This window comes from Ambystoma mexicanum, chromosome 3q, assembly GCF_040938575.1.
Source record: "Ambystoma mexicanum isolate Mex_15411 chromosome 3q, UKY_AmexF1_1, whole genome shotgun sequence".
Taxonomy (NCBI): Eukaryota; Metazoa; Chordata; class Amphibia; order Caudata; family Ambystomatidae; genus Ambystoma; species Ambystoma mexicanum.
In genome coordinates, this window is record NC_090926.1 from 1,282,617,763 (window position 1) to 1,282,630,130 (window position 12,368).

Genomic DNA, 12,368 nt, shown 5'->3' on the forward strand with positions numbered 1-12,368 from the left:
GCCGCAGTGCCTCACTCCCCTGCATCTGTGCTTGCGCCCGGCAAAGGGATGCCACAGTGCTGGCCTCCCCTGCATCTGGGCTTGCTCCCGGCAAAGGGATGCTGCCGTGCTGGCCTCCCCTGCATCTGTGCTTCCTCCGGCAAAGGGATGCCAAAGTGCTGGCCTCCCCGGAATCTGTGCTTCCATCGGCAAAGGGATGCCACAGTGCTGGTCTCCCCTGCATGTGTGCTTGCTCCCGGCAAAGGGATGCCACCATGCTGGACTCCTCTGCATCTGTGCTTGCTCCCGGCAAAGGGATGCTGCAGTGCTGGCCTCCCCTGCAGCTGGGCTCACTCCTGGTAAAGGGAGGCCGCAGTGCTGGACTCCCCTGCATCTATGCTTGCTCCTGGCAAAGGGATGTCGCAGTGCTGGACTCCCCTGCAGCTGTGCTTGCTCCCGGCAAAGGAATGCTGCAGTGCTGGACTCCCCTGCAGCTGTGCTTGCTCCTGGCACAGGGATGTTGCAGTGCTGGACTCCCCTGCAGCTGTGCTTGCTCCCGGCAAAGGAATGCTGCAGTGCTGGACTCCCCTGCAGCTGTGCTTGCTCCCGGCAAAGGAATGCTGCTGTGCTGGCCTCCCCTGCATCTGTGCTTGCTCCTGACAAAGGGATGCTGCCGTGCTGGACTCCCCTGCATCTGTGCTTGCTCCCGGCAAAGGGATGCTGCCGTGCTGGCCTCCCCGGCATCTGTGCTTCCTCCGGAAAAGGGATGCCGCAGTGCTGGACTCCCCTGCATCTGTGCTTGCTCCCGGCAAAGGGATGCTGCCCTGCTGGGCTCCCCTGCATCTGTGCTTGCTCCCAGCAAAGGGATGCCGCAGTGCTGGCCTCCCCTGCAGCTGGACTCACTCCTGGTAAAGGGATGCCGCAGTGCTGGACTCTCCTGCATATATGCTTGCTCCTGGCAAAGGGATGTCGCAGTGCTGGACTCCCCTGCAGCTGTGCTTGCTCCTGGCACAGGGATGTTGCTATGCTGGACTCCCCTGCAGCTGTGCTTGCTCCCGGCAAAGAGATGCTGCAGTGCTGGACTCCCCTGCAGCTGTGCTTGCTCCCGGCAAAGGAATGCCACCGTGCTGGACTCCCCTGCAGCTGTGCTTGCTCGCGCCAAAGGGATGCCACTGTGCTGGACGCCCCTGCAGCTGTGCTTGCTCCCGGCAAAGGGATGCCAAAGTGCTGGACTCCCCTGCAGCTCTGCTTGCTCCTGGCAAAAGAATGCCGCAGTGCTGGAGTCCCCTGCATCTGTGCTTTCTCCCGGCATAGGGAGGCCGCCGTGCTGGACTCCCCTGCATCTGTGCTTGATCCTGGCAAAGGGATGCTGCAGTGCTGGACTCCACTGCATCTATGCTTGCGTGCTGGACTCCCCTGTGCATCTATGCTCCTGGCAAAGAGATGCCTCAGTGCTGGACTCCCCCTGCAACTGTGCTTGCTCCCGGCATAGGGATGCTGCAGGTCTGGACCTCCCTGCATCTATGCTTGCTCCTGGCAAAGGGATGCCGCATGCTGGACTCCCCTGCAGCTGTGCTTGCTCCCGGCAAAGGGATGCTGCAGTGCTAGACTCCCCTGCATCTGTGCTTGCTCCTGGCATAGGGATGCTGCTGTGCTGGCCTCCCTTGCATCTGTGCTTGCTCCGCAGTGATGGACTCGCTTACAGACTTACAGATGTGCTTGCACCTGGCAAAGGGGTGCCGCTGTGCTGGCCTCCCCTGCATCTGTGCTTGCTCCTAGCAAAGGGATGCCGCAGTGCTGGACTCCCCTGCATCTATGCTCCTGGCAAAGGGATGCCGCAGTGCTGGACTCCCCCTGCAATTGTGCTTGCTCCCGGCATAGGGATGCCGCAGGTCTGGACATCCCTGCATCTATGCTTGCTCCTGGCAAAGGGAGGCCGCATGCTGGACTCCCCTGCAGCTGTGCTTGCTCCCATCAAATGGATGCTGCAGTGCTGGACTCCCCTGCATCTGTGCTTCCTCATGGCATAGGGATGCCGCAGTGCCTCACTCCCCTGCATCTGTGCTTGCTCCCGGCAAAGGGATGCCACAGTGCTGGCCTCCCCTGCATCTGGGCTTGCTCCCGGCAAAGGGATGCTGCCATGCTGGCCTCCCCTGCATCTGTGCTTGCTCGACAAAGGGATGCTGCCATGCTGGCCTCCCCTGCATCTGTGCTTCCTCCGGCAAAGGGATGCCAAAGTGCTGGCCTCCCCGGAATCTGTGCTTCCATCGGCAAAGGGATGCCACAGTGCTGGACTCCCCTGCATCTGTGCTTGCTCCCGGCAAAGGGATGCCACCGTGCTGGACTCCTCTGCATCTGTGCTTGCTCCCGGCAAAGGGATGCCGCAGTGCTGGCCTCCCCTGCAGCTGGGCTCACTCCTGGTAGAGGGAGGCCGCAGTGCTGGACTCCCCTGCATCTATGCTTGCTCCTGGCAAAGAGATGTCGCAGTGCTGGACTCCCCTGCAGCTGTGCTTGCTCCTGGCACAGGGATGTTGCAGTGCTGGACTCCCCTGCAGCTGTGCTTGCTCCCAGCAAAGGAATGCTGCAGTGCTGGACTCCCCTGCAGCTGTGCTTGATCCTGGCAAAGGGATGCTGCAGTGCTGGACTCCACTGCATATATGCTTGCATGCTGGACTCCCCTGCATCTATGCTCCTGGCAAAGGGATGCCACAGTGCTGGGCTCCACTGCATCTATGCTTGCGTGCTGGACTCCCCTGCATCTATGCTCCTGGCAAAGAGATGCCTCAGTGCTGGACTCCCCCTGCAACTGTGCTTGCTCCCGGCATAGGGATGCTGCAGGTCTGGACCTCCCTGCATCTATGCTTGCTCCTGGCAAAGGGATGCCGCATGCTGGACTCCCCTGCAGCTGTGCTTGCTCCCGGCAAAGGGATGCTGCAGTGCTAGACTCCCCTGCATCTGTGCTTGCTCCTGGCATAGGGATGATGCTGTGCTGGCCTCCCCTGCATCTGTGCTTGCTCCGCAGTGATGGACTCGCTTACAGACTTACAGATGTGCTTGCACCTGGCAAAGGGGTGCCGCTGTGCTGGCCTCCCCTGCATCTGTGCTTGCTCCTAGCAAAGGGATGCCGCAGTGCTGGACTCCCCTGCATCTATGCTCCTGGCAAAGGGATGCCGCAGTGCTGGACTCCCCCTGCAATTGTGCTTGCTCCCGGCATAGGGATGCCGCAGGTCTGGACATCCCTGCATCTATGCTTGCTCCTGGCAAAGGGAGGCCGCATGCTGGACTCCCCTGCAGCTGTGCTTGCTCCCATCAAATGGATGCTGCAGTGCTGGACTCCCCTGCATCTGTGCTTCCTCATGGCATAGGGATGCCGCAGTGCCTCACTCCCCTGCATCTGTGCTTGCTCCCGGCAAAGGGATGCCACAGTGCTGGCCTCCCCTGCATCTGGGCTTGCTCCCGGCAAAGGGATGCTGCCGTGCTGGCCTCCCCTGCATCTGTGCTTGCTCCTGACAAAGGGATGCTGCCATGCTGGCCTCCCCTGCATCTGTGCTTCCTCCGGCAAAGGGATGCCAAAGGGCTGGCCTCCCCGGAATCTGTGCTTCCATCGGCAAAGGGATGCCACAGTGCTGGACTCCCCTGCATCTGTGCTTGCTCCCGGCAAAGGGATGCCACCGTGCTGGACTCCTCTGCATCTGTGCTTGCTCCCGGCAAAGGGATGCCGCAGTGCTGGCCTCCCCTGCAGCTGGGCTCACTCCTGGTAAAGGGAGGCCGCAGTGCTGGACTCCCCTGCATCTATGCTTGCTCCTGGCAAAGAGATGTCGCAGTGCTGGACTCCCCTGCAGCTGTGCTTGCTCCTGGCACAGGGATGTTGCAGTGCTGGACTCCCCTGCAGCTGTGCTTGCTCCCGGCAAAGGAATGCTGCAGTGCTGGACTCCCCTGCAGCTGTGCTTGCTCCCGGCAAAGGAATGCTGCTGTGCTGGCCTCCCCTGCATCTGTGCTTGCTCCTGACAAAGGGATGCTGCCGTGCTGGCCTCCCCTGCATCTGTGCTTCCTCCGGCAAAGGGATGCCAAAGTGCTGGACTCCCCTGCAACTGTGCTTGCTCCCGGCAAAGGGATGCTGCCGTGCTGGCCTCCCCGGCATCTGTGCTTCCTCCGGAAAAGGGATGCCACAGTGCTGGACTCTCCAGCATCTGTGCTTGCTCCCGGCAAAGGGATGCTGCCATGCTGGGCTCCCCTGCATCTGTGCTTGCTCCCGGCAAAGGGATGCCGCAGTGCTGGCCTCCCTTGCAGCTGGACTCACTCCTGGTAAAGGGATGCCGCAGTGCTGGACTCCCCGGCATCTATGCTTGCTCCTGGCAAAGGGATGTCGCAGTGCTGGACTCCCCTGCAGCTGTGCTTGCTCCTGGCACAGGGATGTTGCTGTGCTGGACTCCCCTGCAGCTGTGCTTGCCCCCGGCAAAGAGATGCTGCAGTGCTGGACTCCCCTGCAGCTGTGCTTGCTCCCGGCAAAGGAATGCCACCGTGCTGGACTCCCCTGCAGCTGTGCTTGCTCGCGCCAAAGCGATGCCGCTGTGCTGGACGCCCCTGCAGCTGTGCTTGCTCCCGGCAAAGGGATGCCACAGTGCTGGACTCGCCTGCAGCTCTGCTTGCTCCTGGCAAAAGAATGCCGCAGTGCTGGTGTCCCCTGCATCTGTGCTTTCTCCCGGCATAGGGAGGCCGCCGTGCTGGACTCCCCTGCATCTGTGCTTGCTCCCGGCATAGGGATGCTGCAGTGCTGAACTCCCCTGCATCTGTGCTTGCTCCCGGCTAAGGGATGCCGCAGTGCTGGACTCCACTGCAGCTGTGCTTGCTCCTGGCAAAGGGATGCTGCTGTGCTTGACTCCCCTCAGCTGTGCTTGCTCCCGGCAAAGGGATGCTGCAGTGCCTGACTCCAGTGCAGCTGTGCTTGCTCCCGGCAAAGGGATGCCACCGTGTTGGACTCCCCTGCATCTGTGCTTGCTCCCAGCAAAGGGATGCCGCAGTGCTGGCCTCCCCTGCAGCTGGACTCACTCCTGGTAAAGGGATGCCGCAGTGCTTGACTCCCCTGCATCTATGCTTGCTCCTGGCAAAGGGATGTCGCAGTGCTGGACTCCCCTGCCGCTGTGCTTGCTCCTGGCACAGGGATGCTGCTGTGCTGGACTCCCCTGCAGCTGTGCTTGCTCCCGGCAAAGAGATGCTGCAGTGCTGGACTCCCCTGCAGCTGTGCTTGCTCCCGGCAAAGGAATGCCACCGTGCTGGACTCCCCTGCAGCTGTGCTTGCTCGCGCCAAAGGGATGCCGCTGAGCTGGACGCTCCTGCAGCTGTGCTTGCTCCCGGCAAAGGGATGCCACAGTGCTGGACTCCCCTGCATCTGTGCTTGCTCCCGGCATAGGGATGCTGCAGTGCTGAACTCCCCTGCATCTGTGCTTGCTCCTGGCTAAGGGATGCCGCATTGCTGGACTCCCCTCCATCTGTGCTTGCTCCCAGCATAGGGATGCTGAAGTGCTGGCCTCCCCTGCATCTGTGCTTGCTCCCGGCTAAGGGATGCTGCAGTGCTGGACTCCCCTGCATCTATGCTTGCTCCTGGCAAAGGGATGTCGCAGTGCTGGACTCCCCTGCAGCTGTGCTTGCTCCTGGCACAGGGATGTCGCTGTGCTGGACTCCCCTGCATCTGTGCTTGCTCCCGGCAGAGGGATGCTGCAGTGCTGGACTCCCCTGCAGCTGTGCTTGCTCCCGGCAAAGGAATGCCGCTGTGCTGGACTCCTCTGCAGCTGTGCTTGCTTGCGGCAAAGCGATGCCGCCGTGCTGGATGCCCCTGCAGCTGTGCTTGCTCCCGGCAAAGGGATGCCACAGTGCTGGACTCCCCTGCAGCTCTGCTTGCTCCTGGCAAAAGGATGCTGCAGTGCTGGCCTCCCCTGCATCTGTGCTTTCTCCTGACATAGGGATGCCGCATTGCTGGACTCCCCTCCATCTGTGCTTGCTCCCGGCATATGGATGCTGAAGTGCTGGCCTCCCCTGCATCTGTGCTTGCTCCCGGCTAAGGGATGCCACAGTGCTGGACTCCCCTGCAGCTGTGCTTGCTCCTGGGAAAGGGATTCTGCCGTGCTGGACTCCCCTCAGCTGTGCTTGCTCCCGGCAAAGGGATGCTGCAGTGCCTGACTCCCCTGCTGCTGTGCTTGATCCCGGCAAAGGGATGCCACCGTGCTGGATGCCCCTGCATCTGTGCTTGCTCCCGGCAAAGGGATGCCGCAGTGCTGTACTCCCCTGCAGCTGTGCTTGCTCTTGGTAAAGGGATGCTGCAGTGCTGGATGCACCTGCATCTTTGCTTGCTCCCGGCAAAGGGATGCCTCCGTGCTGGACTCCCTTGCAGCTGTGCTTGCTCCCGGCAAAGGGATGCCACAATGCTGGACACCCCTGCATCTTTCCTTACTCCCGGCAAAGGGATGCCGCAGTGCTTGACTCCCCTGCATCTGTGCTTGCTCCCAGCATAGGGATGCCGCAGTGCTGGACACCCCTGCATCTGTGCTTGCTCCTGGCAAAGGGATGCCGCTGTGCTGGACTCCCCTGCAGTTGTGCTTGCTCCGGGCAAAGGGATGTCGCTGTGCTGGACTACCCTGCAGCTGTGCTTGCTCCCGGCAAAGGGATGCCGCAGTGGTGGATGCCCCTGCATCTGTGCTTGCTCCCGGCAAAGGGATGCTGCAGTGCTGGACTCCCCTGCATCTGTGCTTGCTCCCGGCAAAGGGATGCTGCCGTGCTGGACTCCCCTGCGTCTGTGCTTGCTCCCAGTATAGGGATGCCACCGTACTGGACTCCCATGCAGCTGTGCTTACTCCCGGCAAAGGGATGCCACCGTGCTGGACGCCCCTGCATCTGTGCTTGCTGCCAGAAAAGGGATGCCGCAGTGCTGGACTCCCCTGCAGCTATGCTTGCTCGCGGCATAGGGATGCCGCAGTGCTGGACTCCCCTGCATCTGTGCTTGCTCCCGGCAAAGGGATGCCGCAGTGCTGGACTCCCCTGCATCTGTGCTTGCTCCCAGCATAGGGATGCCGCAGTGCTGGATTCCCCTGCATCTGTGCTTGCTCCTGGCAAAGGGATGCCGCTGTTCTGGACTCCCCTGCAGTTGTGCTTGCTCCGGGCAAAGGGATGCCGCTGTGCTGGACTACCCTGCAGCTGTGCTTGCTCCCGGCAAAGGGATGCCGCAGTGGTGGATGCCCCTGCATCTGTGCTTGCTCCCAGCAAAGGGATGCTGCAGTGCTGGACTCCCCAGCAGCTGTGCTTGCTCCCAGTATAGGGATGCCACCGTACTGGACTCCCATGCAGCTGTGCTTGCTCCCGGCAAAGGGATGCCACCGTGCTGGACGCCCCTGCATCTGTGCTTGCTGCCAGAAAAGGGATGCCACAGTGCTGGACTCCCCTGCAGCTGTGCTTGCTCCCGGCATAGGGATGCCGCAGTGCTGGACTCCCCTGCATCTGTGCTTGCTCCCGGCTAAGGGATGCCGCATTGCTGGACTCCCCTGCATCTGTGCTTGCTCCCGGCATAGGGATGCTGAAGTGCTGGCCTCCCCTGCATCTGTGCTTGCTCCCGGCTAAGGGATGCCGCAGTGCTGGACTCCCCTGCATCTATGCTTGCTCCTGGCAAAGGGATGTCGCAGTGCTGGACTCCCCTGCAGCTGTGCTTGCTCCTGGCACAGGGATGTCGCTGTGCTGGACTCCCCTGCATCTGTGCTTGCTCCCAGCATAGGAATGCCGCAGTGCTGGACTCCCCTGCATCTGTGCTTGCTCCTGGCAAAGGGATGCCGCTGTGCTGGACTCCCCTGCAGTTGTGCTTGCTCTTGGCAAAGGGATGCTGCAGTGCTGGATGCACCTGCATCTTTGCTTGCTCCCGGCAAAGGGATGCCGCAGTGGTGGATGCCCCTGCATCTGTGCTTGCTCCCGGCAAAGGGATGCTGCGGTGCTGGACTCCCCTGCATCTGTGCTTGCTCCCGGCAAAGGGATGCTGCCGTGCTGGACTCCCCAGCAGCTGTGCTTGCTCCCAGTATAGGGATGCCACCGTACTGGACTCCCATGCAGCTGTGCTTACTCCCGGCAAAGGGATGCCACCGTGCTGGACGCCCCTGCATCTGTGCTTGCTGCCAGAAAAGGGATGCCGCAGTGCTGGACTCCCCTGCAGCTGTGCTTGCTCCCGGCATAGGGATGCCGCAGTGCTGGACTCCCCTGCATCTGTGCTTGCTCCCGGCAAAGGGATGCCGCAGTGCTGGACTCCCCTGCATCTGTGCTTGCTCCCAGCATAGGGATGCCGCAGTGCTGGATTCCCCTGCATCTGTGCTTGCTCCTGGCAAAGGGATGCCGCTGTTCTGGACTCCCCTGCAGTTGTGCTTGCTCCGGGCAAATGGATGCCGCTGTGCTGGACTACCCTGCAGCTGTGCTTGCTCCCGGCAAAGGGATGCCGCCGTGGTGGATGCCCCTGCATCTGTGCTTGCTGCCAGAAAAGGGATGCCACAGTGCTGGACTCCCCTGCAGCTGTGCTTGCTCCCGGCATAGGGATGCCGCAGTGCTGGACTCCCCTGCATCTGTGCTTGCTCCCGGCAAAGGGATGCCACTGTGCTGGACTCCCCTGCAGCTGTGCTTGCTCCCGGCAGAGGGATGCCCCAGTGCTGGACTCCGTTGGAGATGTGCTTGCTCCCGGCATAGGGATGCCGCAGTGCTGGACTCCCCTGCAGCTGTGCTTTCTCCCAGCAAAGGGATGCTGCAATGCTGGACTCCCCTGCATCTGTGCTTGCTCCTGGCAAAGAGATGCCGCAGTGCTGGACTCCCCTCCATCTGTGCTTGCTGGACTCCCCTGCAGCTGTGCTTGCTGCTGGCAAAGGGAGGCCGCCGGGCTGGACTCCCCTGCATATGTGCTTGCTCCAGGCAAAGGGATGCCGCAGTGCTGGACTCCCCTGCGTCTGTGCTTGCTCCAGGCAAAGGGATGCCACAGTGCTGGACTCCCCTGCATCTGTGCTTGCTCCCGGCAAAGCATGGCACAGTGCTGGACTCCCCTGCATCTGTGCTTGCTCCCAGCAAAGGGATCACGCAGTGCTGGACTCCCCTGCATCTGTGCTTGCTCCCAGCAAAGGGATCACGCAGTGCTGAACTCCCCTGCATCTGTGCTTGCTCCCGGCAAAGGATGGCACAGTGCTGGACTCCCCTGCATCTGTGCTTGCTCCCAGCAAAGGGATGCACTGTGCTGGACTCCCCTGCATTTATGCATGCTCCCGGCAAAGGGATACCGCAGTGCTGTCTCCCCTGCAGCTGTCCTTGCTCCCGGCAAAGGGATGCCGCAGTGCTGGACTCCCCTGCATTTATGCTTGCTCCCGGCAAAGGGATGCCGCAGTGCTGGACTCCCCTCCATCTGTGCTTGCTGGACTCCCATGCAGCTGTGCTTGCTCCTGGCAAAGGGAGGCCTCCGGGCTGGACTCCCCTGCATCTGTGCTTGCTCCTGGCAAAGGGATGCCACAGTGCTGGACTCTGCTGCAGCTATGCTTGCTCCTGGCATAGGGATGCCGCAGTGCTGGACTCACCTGCATCTGTGCTTGCTCCCGACAAAGGGATGTTGCAGTGGTGGACTCCCCTGCATCTGTGCTTGCTCCCGGCAAAGGGATGCCGCACTGCTGGACTCCCCTGCAGCTGTGCTTGCTCCTGGCAAAGGGATGCCGCAGTGCTGTACTCCCCTGCATTTATGCTTGCTCCTGGCAAAGAGATGCCGCAGTGCTGGACTCCCCTGCATCTGTGCTTGCTCCTGGCAAAGGGATGCTGCAGTGCTGGACTCTGCTGCATCTGTGCTTGCTCCTGGCAAAGTGAGGCCGCTGGGCTGGTCTCCCCTGCATCTGTGCTTGCTCCTGGCAAAGGGATGCTGCCGTCCTCGACTCCCTGCAGCAATGCCTTCTCCTGGCAAAGGTATGCCTCCGTGCTGGAATCCCCTGCAGCTATGTTTTCTCCTGGCAAAGGGATGTCTCCATGCTGGACTCACTCCCCACGGGGCGCCCAAGAAGGGCTGCCGCACTCGGTGCAGGATATTGCCTGGGCCAAGAAGATGGAGGTCCCTTGTCTGGAAAGAGGTGCAGCAAAGCCCCCTCCGCCCGAGCTCCTGCCTGCAGCCCACCCATGCTTCACTTTACCTGAAGATGCGCGCGCCATACAGGGTCCCGACCCCTATCAACCCCAAGAGGGACAGTGGATGCGGGTCTGATTGACGAGGATGGCCACCGGGCAGGTGCTTGGCAGAGCGTCGATCACAGCGACCTCCCCCCCCCACTGCTCCTATGAATTAATGATTGCGGGTTTAAACGCCCCCCCCCCAAAACACACTGCCCTACAGTCCTGCACACCCTGCACTGTGACCTACGTGCAGTGCGACCGTTCATGACCTTCTGAGTGACATGCCCACGTGTTCTGGGTGGCAGGTCTGTCCGTGAATCGTGACGGCGCCCATGACATGATATGATATGGCATTTATAACGGGCCTAGACACAAGTGGTAACCCCTGCATTTGTCCATTTGCCCTTCTTGCCAATTAGTCCTTTGCGTATGCTCCTTCGCTGTGCTTTATTTCCTTCCAAGCAATGAATTGGCATGACACAGTATTTTCAAATGGCAAACTTGGCCGCAGTTTTATTTCCATAACAACAGAATTATTGTACACATTTGTGAACTTCAGTCTGCAAGTGTGGCGCTTGCCCCGTGTCGGATTTCACCTGCTTCCCCCTATACCTTTGTATAGTTTCCATAGTAGGCCCCCAACTCTCCCGACCCTTTGCACCTGAGACTATCCTGCCCATGCAGGTGTCCGTGGGTGGGGAGAGGCTGTTTCATTTTGGGGGAAGCTGAGCTTTAGTTGTCACCACCAGACGCCCCCGCCGTTAGGCCCCCAAGAGGCACTGTTCCGGAAGAGCGAAGACCCATCCCGGTTTCCTTCTGGCTCATCCAGAGTTTATCATTTGTGCTTGGTCGCCCAAACACCGCCTTACACCATCCTGACCGTCCAGCGACAGCAACGTCCAGGTGTCACCCTCCTTCCCTGCCCTTTCGTGGGTGGGTGGGTAGAAAACAAAATCCTTCCTTCAGCACGGTGAGTCAGCAGGGTCCCACTGCAGGAGCGAGATGTCGCTGCAGTCGGACCCTGCTGATTATAAAGAGGCTCGCCCCGCCCTGCTCCTTTCCTTTGTTTTGCCCTTCGCGGGCTTTGGGGTGTTTTGGCGCCATTCTGCCCCCGCACCCTACCCTTTCCCAGGGGGAGCGGAACAGTTGTATTGAGGACTCTGCAGCGGTTACCATGCTGCCTCCTCCATTTTCTTCAGGTGTTTCCCGTCGTCAGCGGCATTTCAAGGCGCGCAACGATTTTTCTAGGCCAGGTGGAATTGTGCTGGGGAGGGGGGAAGGGGAAAGCGCTGGGGGAAGGAGGAGGGGACAGTGCAGTCCATGGGATAACAGAAAAATAAATAAAGACAATAACTGATAAATAAAAGTGCAGCCAGCTAGAGGCAAGTGCAGGGGATAAGTGCAGACATCAGAAGTCAAGTGCTAGTAGGGGCTGTAGGGATACAGAAACAGCCCGGATTGCAAAAGTTGGCAGTCAGGCAGTGCAGGTGTGCAACTGGTGGGGAGGGGACCTGGGCCCGAGATCAGAGGGTAGTCAGGTGACCAGTACAGTTTCAGATTCAGCCGGGAGATCAGCAGGGGAGAGGAGGAGAAAAAGCAGAAGGTCTTGAGGTGCTTCCACAACCGGAGATGGTTCTCCTCAAGTTTCAGAGAGGCTGTTCCAGAGGGAGGCCGAAATCAAAGAAAGAGATCTACCACCAACTCGTTGCTTGGAGAAGCGACTGACCCTGAGGGAGTTGGAGGCGGATATGCAAAGAGCTTGAGAGGGAAGATATTTAGGAAGAGAGAGTTGAAGGTATTTCGGCCCCAAAAGGCCATGTGGTCAAAGCAGAGTGTTTTGAACTTGATCCTCGCAGCCACTGGGAGCCAGTGCAGAGATGTCAGTCCTGGAGAGATACGATCCGGAAGTGCACCTGACGTGCCAGTGCTGTAGCGCTGTGGGACTGGGGCGGGGGTTGGGGCTCTCCTGCAACCACTAATGCATGCTTCTTTCCGCATCCTTGATTTGATCTTCTGCTGCTGGTCATTAGAGTATATGCTTCAGCTGGGTCATCTGCATATTGGCGCATCCGCTTTAACTGCACAATGCTTCATAACTCCTCTGCGCAGTCATTGTTGATGCAAGCCATTTGCACACTAGGCCATGGCGCTCCACATTCTGCTGCCGCATGTATGTGTTTGCCTTTCTGCCTGTGAGGTGGACTGTTCTAGTGTCCCCTACCGGCTGCTCCAGT